The following is a 12,195-nucleotide window of genomic DNA, read 5'->3' on the forward strand; positions in this document are numbered from 1 at the left end:
TCATTTCTCCCAGGAGTCATTGTTCTAGATCACATTGTACATTGGTGTACATTGTACACTGCGCGGTCCACCGTGTCCTATAGCGTCTCTGGACTTGTCTCCCATCCAGCACAATAGACTGAAATTGCGCAGGGAGCAGCCAGCAGTGGATCCTGATGATATGCAGCCCAAGTGCATTCAGCGTGGCAGAAGATTCCTCAGACAACCAATAAGAACCTCATCGATAGCAGCCAAGGTGTGTGAGGGGGAATATTACCGCAATGTAGATGCATTTACCACTATGAGAAGTATTATTCAGGCACCATCTTAATGCCATATGGTTCTACTCTTGTTCTCTGAGGGTCGGAGTAATACGGGGGTCGGGGTAATACAGGGGGGGGGGGGGGGGGTTAATCCGAAATGGCACAAACTCCCAGTGATCTGGTTACAATATATGATACAATATACTTCATGTAACAACTGTGAGAGGCCGGCAAGCGTATAAAACGTTCATCATGCGCAGCATTTCCAGGCCGACCGCCAATCACATTAGAGAAAAAATCTATAAACTGATCAATATCTTACAGTAAAGAGCAAAGTGCAAATTTATCCAAAACTATGTGAAGATTATTTATTAATAAGATTCATCGCTCAAAGGATTATCCGCTCGTCTTCATGTAGGTTCCTCTCAGATAAAACGGTGTATAAAGTCTTCATGTGCGTCACGTAATAATTGGCGCGGTAACTTTAATAAACAGTCATGTCCAGTTTCCTCAATGTATCTGATGTTCTATTAGAGATAATAATAAATTGTTACGATAGCGGAATGCGGCGCTGGTTAGCGTGGCCCCCCTAATTCCGTTAATAGGGTCATACTTTGGTTGCGGTTGCCATGCATTCAGTCATGTGGAACGCTCGTAACAATCATTATCATTTGTTTCTAAACAGATCAGGAGCTATTTACCATCTCAGTGTTTTGCGCACAGCTGGGTGACTGGCAAATGTCCAAAATCCATTAACATTTGAAAAAATGACTCCCATAATGCATCTTCCCGGTGACTTGAGCGGAGGATATTGGCACGCGTTAGGAACCAATTACGCTTGCACCACTATTAGCCGGCTGCATTCTTAGTAAATGAGGTCTAGTTTAGTTTCCAGAATTGTGCTCTCGCGATTGTGAAAGAACCTTGAAAAAATAGATAAAATAAAACAAATACATTTCAAGTGGAAACACAAAAGATAAAAAAAAAAGTTCTGGCCGCGGTAACATCGCACCATTAACTCAAAGATGTAAAAAAAAAAAAAAAAAAGACAAAAGAAAACTAAAAGAAATTAATAATAATAAAATCAACATGAAAATGAAGTTTCTATACAAAATAAAAACTGCAAAAGAGGAGAATGAGGGACTGCAGTGTGAATTCTGGGTAATTGTGACCTTGTAGATAAGGCTGGCAGCAGGGCCGGATTAACATAGGGGCTAATTGAGCTGCAGATCCAGGCCCCTATCAGAAAATAGGCCCAGCTGGCCCCCACCCCATAAAAAAAAAAAAAAAAATTGAATGAAAACAGAGGCCAAAATATAGGTGGCAAATCTACACAGAAGGCTTGCTATGCACTTGTTGGGGATTTTCAGATGGCTGGACACTTTTTGAGGTTATATTAGAGCAATATTAGAGCATGCTGGGCATGCTGGGAGTTGTAGTTTGTAACTAACTGTAGTTTGTAACTAACTGCAACTCCCAGAATTCCCTGATACAGCCTATGGCTTTGCAGCTGACCCAAACCAAAACTACAACTCCAAGCATTATATGGTACTCTAGTAGTCATAGTTGTAGTGCAACATGCTAGGAATTGTAGTTTTGGTTTGAGACAGCTGCAGAGCCATAGGCTGTGTCAGGGCTTGCTGGGAGTTGTAGTTAATAATGAGTTTGAAAAGGGGCAGGGTCTCAGCATGCTACCTGCAGCAGATTTTCGCCAGCGTAATCTTTGCTGTCTGTTGAAAATCCTCCACAGACTCCAATGAATTCAATAGGGTCTGTGGTGGATTTTTAATAGCGGAGATTCTGCTGCGGGTTGCATGATGAGGCCCCGCCCCTTTTCCAACTCACAGTGGGAGGTCTGCTGCGAGTTTGAAAGAAATACGCACGTGTGAATGAGCCCCAAGAGTTTTTTCACATGTGCGTATTTTTGCTGTAGATTTGCAGCTGCAGATTTTTCTGCCCATGCAAAATCTGCTGAAGCAAATCTGCAGCTTATCTGCATCAGAAAATAGGAAAGTGTGAACGTATCCTAAGAGCTTGTTCACATGTGCGGATTTTGTGCTGATTTTCCGCAGCTGATCTGCTGCTTTTTATTTTATGCTGCTTTTATACAGATGCTTATTTTCTACAGAAACAAACTGTATTAAATAAGCAGCTGGAAATCTGCAGCAAAATACACACTAAAATCCGCAGCAAAATCCGCACATGTGAGCGAGCCCTTAGGGTATGTTCACATGTGTGCATTTTCTGCTGCAGATTTGCTGTAGCAAATTTTGCTACCCCTTGAGGTCAAGGGGAAGTAAATCTGCAGAAGATCTGCATCAAAAATACACAAGTGTGAATGCACCCTTAGCAGCAGCACAATGACAGAGCCTGGTGGTGGTATCAGTGTCAGGAGACCATATAGTGACTGAATGACACAGTGTGGAAGTGTTGGCAGCATGAGGAAACCATATAGTGACTGAATGACAAAACGTGGAGGTGTTGGCAGCATAAGGAGACCATATAATGGCTGAATGACACAGTGTGGAGGTGTTGGCAGCATGAGGAGACCATAACGTGACTGCATGACACAGTGTGGAGGTGTTGGCAGCATGAGGAGACCGTATAGTGACTGAATGACACAGTGTGGAAGTGTTGGCAGCATGAGGAAACCATATAGTGACTGAATGACACAGCGTGGAGGTGTTGGCAGCATGAGGAGACCATATAATGGCTGAATGACACAGCGTGGAGGTGTTGGCAGCATGAGGAGACCATATAGTGACTGAATGACATAGCGTGGAGGTGTTGGCAGTATGAGGAGACCATATAGTGGCTAAATGACACAGCGTGGAGATGTTGGCAGCATGAGGAGATCATATAGTGACTGAATGACACAGCGTGGAGGTGTTGGCAGCATGAGGACACTATATAGTGGCTGAATGACATAGCGTGGAGGCGTTGGCAGCATGAGGAGACCATATAGTTGCGGAATGACACATCGTGGAGGTGTTGGCAGCATGAGGAGACCATATAGTGACTGAATGACACAGCGTGGAGGTGCTGGCAGCATGAGGACATCATATCGTGGCTGAATGACACAGCGTGGAGGTGTTGGCAGCATGAGGAGACAATATAGTGGCTGAATGACACAGCATGGAGGTGTTGGCAGCATGAGGAGACCATATAGGGGCTGAATGACACAGCATGGAGGTGTTGGCAGCATGAGGAGACCATATAGTGACTGAATGATATAGCGTGGAGGTGTTGGCAGTATGAGGAGACCATATAGTGGCTGAATGACACGGCGTGGAGGTGTTGGCAGCATGAGGAGACCATATAGTGGCTGAATGACACAGCGTGGAGATGTTGGCAGCATGAGGAGATCATATAGTGACTGAATGACACAGCGTGGAGGTGTTGGCAGCATGAGGAGACCATATAGTTGCGGAATGACACATCGTGGAGGTGTTGGCAGCATGAGGAGACAATATAGTGGCTGAATGACACAGCATGGAGGTGTTGGCAGCATGAGGAGACCATATAGTGGCTGAATGACACAGCGTGGAGATGTTGGCAGCATGAGGAGACCATATAGTGACTGAATGACACAGCCTGGAAGTGTTGGCAGCATGAGGAGAACATATAGTGGCTGAATGATACAGCGTGGAGGTGTTGGCAGCATGAGGAGACCATATAGTGGCTGAATGACACAGCGTGGAGATGTTGGCAGCATGAGGAGACCATATAGTGACTGAATGACACAGCCTGGAAGTGTTGGCAGCATGAGGAGAACATATAGTGGCTGAATGATACAGCGTGGAGGTGTTGGCAGCATGAGGAGACCATATAGTGGCTGAATGACACAGCGTGGAGGTGTTGGCAGCATGAGGAGACCATATAGTGGCTGAATGATACAGCGTGGAGGTGTTGGCAGTATGAGGAGACCATATAGTGGCTGAATGACACAACGTGGAGGTGTTGGCAGCATGAGGAGACCATATAGTGGCTGAATGGCATAGCGTGGAGGTGTTGGCAGCATGAGGAGACCATATAGTGGCTGAATGACATAGCGTGGAGGTGTTGGCAGTATGAGGAGACCATATAATGGCGGAATGACATAGCGTGGAGGTGTTGGCAGTATGAGGAGATCATATAGTGGCTGAATGACACAGCATGGAGGTGTTGGCAGCATGAGGAGACCATATAGTGGCTGAATGACACAGCGTGGAGGTGATGGCAGCATGAGGAGACCATATAGTGGCTGAATGACACAGCGTGGAGGTGATGGCATCATGAGGAGACCATACAGTGGCTGAATGACACAGCGTGGAGGTGTTGGCAGCATGAGGAGACCATACAGTGGCTGAATGACACAGCGTGGAGGTGTTGGCAGCATGAGGAGACCATATTGTGGCTGAATGACACAGCATGGAGGTGTTGGCAGCATGAAGAGACCATATAGTGGCTGAATGACACAGCGTGGAGGTGATGGCAGCATGAGGAGACCATATAGTGGCTGAATGACACAGCCTGGAGGTTTTGGCAGCATGAGGAGACCATATAGTGACTGAATGACATAGCATGGAGGTGTTGGCAGCATGAGGAGACCATATAGTGACTGAATGACACAGCTTGGATGAAGCTGAAGCATGAGGACACCATATAGTGGCTGAATGACACAGCGTGGAGATGTTGGCAGCATGAGGAGATCATATAGTGACTGATGACACAGCGTGGAGATATTGGCAGCATGAGGAGACCATATAGTGACTGCATGACACAGTGTGGAGGTGTTGGCAGCATGAGGAGACCATATAGTGACTGAATGACATAGCGTGGAGGTGTTGGCAGCATGAGGAGACCATATAGTGGCTGAATGACACAGCGTGGAGGTGTTGTCAGCATGAGGAGACCATATAGTGACTGAATGACACAGCCTGGAGATGTTGGCAGCATGAGGAAACCATATAGTGGCTAAATGACACAGCGTGGAGGTTTTGGCAGCATGAGGAGACCATATAGTGGATGAATGACACAGCGTGGAGGTGTTGTCAGCATGAGGAGACCATATAGTGTCGGAATGACACATCGTGGAGGTGTTGTCAGCATGTGGAGACCATATAGTGTCAGAATGACACATCGTGGAGGTGTTGGCAGCATGAGGAGACCATATAGTGGCTGAATGACACAGCGTGGAGGTGTTTTCAGCATGAGGAGACCATATAGTGGCTAAATGACACAGAGTGGAGGTTTTGGCAGCATGAGGAGACCATATAGTGGATGAATGGCACAGCCCGGAGTTGCCAGCAGCATGGGTAGGCACTAGGCCTTCACAATCCCTAAGATTAAAAGAGGAATTAAGAAATTTAAACCGAAGATTTTGGATAGCGGGTGCTACTTATGAGAAAATTTGAAATTCCCAGACACAGGCCCAGCAGCGGCATCAGTAAACCATATAATGCCTGAATGACATAGCCTGTAGTTGGCTGATGCACGAGTACACACCAGGGCTTCACAATTCCCCCCCAAAAATACCACAATTTTAGAAATTTTAGAAAAAGATTTTGGATAGCGGTGCTACCTATTAGAGAATTTGAAATTCCCAGACCCAGGCCCAGCAGCGCCATCATTTTTTTATTTGAAATTTAAATCAAACTTTGAGTGTCGAAGACCCCAGCGTGTGGGTACGAAGGACCAAATATAACTAGCCCCCACAGGGATCATGTGGCCGTGAGATGTAGACTTTTCGCCAAGGCAAACCATGTGAAGAACAGCGTGACACCGCCGTGACCTGCACACATGGTATGCTGAAGGGCCACTGAGACTTGTCCGGGCAGTGGAGGCTTAAGACACAGTGGAGGATGTGGAGGCGGAGTAGCACACTGTCACAGGACCAACAGGCTGACAGAGTGTAGCAGGAAGCAGCATGAGTACACACCAGGGCTTTACAATCCCAAAGAAAAAACAACAATTTTTTAAATTTTTGAAGAAGATTTAGGACAGCGATTGCTACCTATATATTGCCTGAATGACACAGCCTGGAGTAGACTGATGCATGAGTACACACTAGGGCTTCACAATCCCCCCCCCAAAAAAACACAACAATTGTAGAAATTTATGAAGAAGACTTTTGGATAGCGAGTGCTACCTATGAGAAAATTTGAAATTCCCAGACCAAGGCCCAGCAGCGCCATCAGTAAACCATATATTGCCTGAATGACACAAGCTGGAGTTGGCTGATGCATGAGTACGCACCAAAGCTTCACAATCAGAATAAAAAAGACAAACATTTTTTACGAAAAATTTTGACGAAAATTTAGGACAGGGAGTGCTACCTATATATCACCAGAATGACGCAGCCTGAAGTTGGCTGCAGCATGAGGAGACCATTGAAATGTCTGATTTTTTTACTTGAAACTTTAATCAAAATTTGTGTCCCGGACCCCGCCGTGTGGGTACAAAGGACCTAATCTCACAACCACCCACAGGGCTCATGGGGCCGTAAGATGTAGGTGCAACGTCTCCATAGCCCTGACTGGCCATTTTTTGTTTTTGTACCTTTGTTTAAGAACAAGCGCATATCCAAGAGTCCAGAAAACTCTATAATGCAGGACGGTTGACCACAAAAAGACATTCTTCTCTAAAATAATTTTTCTGAAATAAAGAAGCAGAGTTCATCCCTCTCCGTATTATTTTTGAAAATTTTAATTGAAAAAATCACACACAACAAGCATTCAATGGTGTAATGGTTATTATTCTGGAAAATTCAAGTTTATTACTGTGATAATTATCAGAAAATTTGAAAAAAAAAACACTACCCAAGAGTGTTTAGTAACCCCATACATTGCACCATAAATGTTGAAATTTAAATTAAGCATGTATGTATTTCAAAAATCCTAAACTTAAAGGGCCAAGCCCAGAAGCAGCATGAAGTCAAGTAGTTCCTGAAAGACACAGAAGCAGTCAGGAGTAGGCATCAGCAGTACCCAAGAGGCTCTCATAACCCCTTACATTGCACGATCAATCGCGAGATCGAGCAATAACAGGTGAGTTATTACCCTCAGATGTCCGGGGCTGCACGCGTGCTACAGTGAACGGACCAGCGTGTGTCTATCTTTCACCGACAGGTGCAGGTAAGCCGCTGAACCCCGTTCGTGATAGGGATCAGGGATTGCAATTATTTGCCAGGAAAGAAGAATCCCAACTAAGTGCAGGTCATAAGCTCGGGTTCATTAAGTCCCTGCCCTTTGTACACACCGCATGTCTCTACTACCGATTGGATGGTTTAGTGAGGTCCTCGGATCAGCCCCGGCGGGGTAGGAGAAGGCCCTGGCAGAGCGCCAAGAATTTAAAGATCATTGTTGAAATTTGCATTAAGCATGTATTAGCTACTGCTAAACTTCCAAAAATTAAAGGCCCAAGGCCTGAGGCATCAGGGAGGCAAGTAGTTCCTGAAAGACACAGAATGAGTCAGGAGCAGTCATTCGCAGTACCCAAGAGGGTTTCATAACCCCTTACATTTAAAGATCAATGTTGACATTTGCATTAAGCATGTATTTAGCTACTGCTAAACTTCCAAAAATTAAAGGCCCAAGGTCAGAAGCATCAGTGAGGCAAGTAGTTCCTGAAAGACACAGGATGAGCCAGGAGCAGGCAATCGCAGTACCAAAGAGGGTTTCATAACCCTAATTGATAACCCAAGAGGGTTTCATAACCAACCATAATTGGGAAATGTTGTTGTAGGAGTAAGGTCAATCTACTCTGAGGCATCTGGCATTGGTGGCTGGAAATCCTGGCTGATCCATCCCTGATTCATCTTGACAAATGTCAGTCTCTCCACATTTTTAGTGGACAGACAAGTTCGCCTTGGGGTGACTATGGCCCTGGCCGCTCTAAACACCTGCTCTCATGGCACACTATTGGCCGGGCAGGACAGCTTTTCTAGTGCAAATTCTGCTAGTTGTGGCCATAAATCAAGTTTGGCTGCCCAGAAGTCCAGTGGATCTTCAATGGTTGTTGGCAGGGTCATGTCAAGGTATGCCACCACCTGCTGGTTCAGGTCCTGTTCCATGTCTACCTGCTGCTGATGAGTTGCTTCACTATGCAGCTGAAGGAAGCTACTCATCAGCGACAGTAGACTCAGGCTGCTGCTGATTGAGCTGGTACTGCTCCTGCCACCCCTCCCCTCCCCAGCAGTCATGGCAGTGGAAGGTGAGCGCAGAGGGCCCCCCGAGACAGACCTGTGAGTGGATGGACCATGTGGCCGATAGGCATCGGCCAACTGACTACGTAGAATCTATCTGTAGTAGGTCAGTTTGTCCTCCCTCTCAGTGGGTGTAAAAAAAAAACCATTCTGGGACAGTAGCAAGGGTCTAATAAGGTGGAGATCCAGAAATCATCCTGCTGACGAATTTTGACAATTCGGGGGTCACTACGCAAGCAACTGAGCTTGCATCGTGCCATTTGCGCCAGTAACTCGGAGGGACTACCTGCCTCCATCTCCACTGCATACTGCCACGGTGTGTCCGGGTCCTCTGTCTCGCCTTCCATATAACCCTCCAGCTCCTCTGGCTGCTCCTTCTGCTCCTCTCCTGTCCGATGACTAGAAACACTGGCCATCTCATCCAACCTAAACTGTGCTCCGCTCTGTTCCTCATCATCCTCCTCCTCCAGTTCAGCCCCTACAGGGCTCACGTAGCCTGACCATTGCCTTGACCAGCCATGGTTTCAATCATTTGTTGTAGGAAATGTGGGAGTGGCATTACGTCGTTCCTGGCATAATCCAGGCGACTCACAAATAATGTGGCTTCCTCAAAGGCCCTCAGCAAACGTCAGGTGTCACGTATGAGCTGCCACTCGTTCACATTGAAGTTACACAGGGGAGTACTCCTATCTGCTTGGATCATCAAGAAATCGGTGATGGCTTTTCTTTGTTCGTATAGTCTGTCCAACATATGGAGGGTGGAATTCCAACGTGTGGCAACGTCACAAATAAGACTATGTTGTGGGATACCATTCTGACGCTGCAGCTCAAGGACGGTGTGCTTGGCGGTGTACGAGTGGCTGAAGTGCATGTACAGTTTCCTTGCCATTTTCAGGATGTTTTGCAAATGGGGTGAAGACTTGAGGAAGTGCTTGACAACCAGATTCAACACGTGTGCCATGCAGGGCGCATGTTTCACACTTCCTTGTTGCAGCGCGGACACAATGTTCTTCCCGTTGTCGTCACCATGGTTCCCATTTCCAGATTTCGTGGAGTAAGCGATACTCGGATTTCTTCCCTAATGAACTTTAGCAGTTCCTCCTCTGTGTGACTCTGTTCGACAAGGAGTGAAGAACACCATGTGAAGAACAGCTTGACACCGCCGTGCCCTAAACACATGGTACGATGAAGGGCCACCGAGATTTGGACGTGCAGTGGAGGCCGAGGACACGGTGGAGGATGAGGAGGTGGAGGAGCACACTGTAACAGAACCAACTGCCCGAGAGCGAGAGCGTGGAGGAGGAAGCGGTGTGACCTGTCTAAGTTGCTGTTGTGGCTGTGCAGGAACCAGATTTACCCAGTGGGCCGTAAAAGACAAGTATTGTCCCTGACCGTAGTAACAGCTCCACACGTCGGCGCTGCCGTGCACTTTTGAACACATCGACAGGCTCAAGGACTGGCCCACCTACTCTTGTACAAACTTATGCAGGGCTGGTACTTCCTTTTTCGCAAAGAAATGACGGCTTGGGACTCTCCACCTCGGCTCGGCACAAGCCATCAATTCTCTGAAAGGTGCAGAGTCCACCACTTGAAAAGGGAGGGACTGCAACACCAGCAACTTGGACAGGAGCACATTCAACTTCTGCGCCGTTGGATGAGTGGGCGCATACTGTTGTCTCTTGGACATGGCTTTGCTGATGGAGAAGCAGGAGAGACAGAAGGAGGGTTTGACACACAGCTCCCTTCGGCTGAGGCGGTGGAGCCTTGGCTGGATGAAGGAGGGAGCAGATGGCCACTGGGTGATGCAGCAGGCTGGACCACTACCTCGGAGCCACGGTTATCCCAGGCCGCTTTATGGTGGTGAAGCACGTGTTGACGCAGGGCCGTGGTGCAACATTGGGACCCTGGCCACGCTTCACCTTCTGCCAACAGATTTTGCATGTGGCTACGTGAACCTCCTCCGGATGCCTGATCAAAAATTTCCATACCGCAGAGTAGCTGATTTTTCCACCTATAGTCCGCACTATTTGACTGCTACTAGCGCCGTCTCCTGCTTCAGGACCCTGAACCCTTGCAACACCGCCTCCCACGTCACTCTCCACATCACTACTTGGCCGCCTAGCGGAGCAAGCAGCGCATGTCTCTTCCCCTTCTTGGCTGTCCAGTAGCTGCTGACTGTCCTCTATTGGATCGTCCTCAGTAAATAGTGGAGCTGAACCCACAGCATAAGATACTTCTCTAGGAGAGGGAACAGCATAGGACAAAGGCAATGGGAGGACGGGGACTGCTCCTGGGTCATGCCAACTGAGGGTTGTGTCTGAGGAACCCACCGACTGTTGACTGGGGGTGTCAAATGTCGCTTGTGATGATGTGGATGAGCGTGTTAACCAATCGATGACGGCAGATGGGTTGCTGGTGGAGACATGACCGCTGGCTGATAACGGGAGCTCAGGCCTCTCGCTGCGACTCCTGCTGCCACACGCCCCAAGTCTGCTGCCAACTCTGCCTGAAGTATTTAGGCCTCTGCCACTCCTCTGTGCACATCCTGGCACTTCTCTGCCTGACATACTTAGTGCGTTTATGAGGGGAGTACAATACGCTTCACTGCTCTTTAAATAGTATTTGTCTAGAACAGCAGCAGGTGATTACTTACGGCTGTCCTTTCACAGTATGTAGGCCCTTGACAGATTAACAGGTTCATGATGGTACAATACTTGGATGTACGTATGTGGTATGCACTGATGAGGGCAGTAATATGCCAACTATACGCAGAAAAAACTCAGTTTTTTTTTTTTTTTAAACAACAGCCGGTGAATACTATTGTTTGGACTTTGACAGTATGTAGCCCCTTGACAGATTAACAGGTACTAAATGGTACAATACTTGGATGTACCTATGCGGTATGCACTGATGAGGGCAGCAACAATACACAGAAAAAAATAGTATTTTTTAAAAACACCAGCCGGTGATTACTTTTGCCAGGAGTCAGGACTTTCCCTGTATCTAGACTTGTTACAGATACAGAATAGTAGACTGCTTTGATGTGTTATGCACGTATGAGGGCAGACAAATGCACTACAGTCCGCTGAAAACAGTGCAGCACCACAAAAAAAAAAATCCAGGGATTAACCCCTAAATTGCACTCTGTCACACAATTCTGAGCAGCAGAAGATTTGTGGAAAAAAAAAACTCAATAGAGCTGAACAATGAGGAGATAAGATGGTGGATAAAGTTGAGGCAGCTTGGAGATCTGTATGAGGCAGCTGACAGCTATCTGCCCCTCTCTGCTGCAATGCTCTATAACATGAATAGGAGGTTTAGCAATCAATGATCCTTCTCAGAGTAACAGCACAGCACTCTGCACTCCTGCCTTTCCCTAATGCTGATGTGACTAGCAGTTGCAGTGTAACGCTGTGGTATGAGCTATTCACACACACACAGTCCTGTCCTCTCCATCTGACTGCATAGATGAAATGAAGTGTGGCAAGATGGCTGTGGATGCTGACTTTGTACAACAAGCGGACCTGCTTAGGGGACGCTTCTCAGCCAAGGGATATCCACATGGGATATTCCATGTTCAGGGCTGCCCCTCGTGACGTCACGCCAGCCCCCTCAGCGAAAGTCTATGGGAAGGGGGCGGGCGTGACATCACGAGGGGCAGCCCTGAACACGGAAGCCAGCACACAGCGTCCGGAACAATAAACTTCCGGACGCTGGGGAGCGGAGCTTCTGACACAGGGCAGCGGAGTACCCCTTTAATAATGCTTT

This window comes from Hyla sarda, chromosome 6 (genome assembly GCF_029499605.1).
Source record: "Hyla sarda isolate aHylSar1 chromosome 6, aHylSar1.hap1, whole genome shotgun sequence".
Lineage (NCBI taxonomy): Eukaryota > Metazoa > Chordata > Amphibia > Anura > Hylidae > Hyla > Hyla sarda.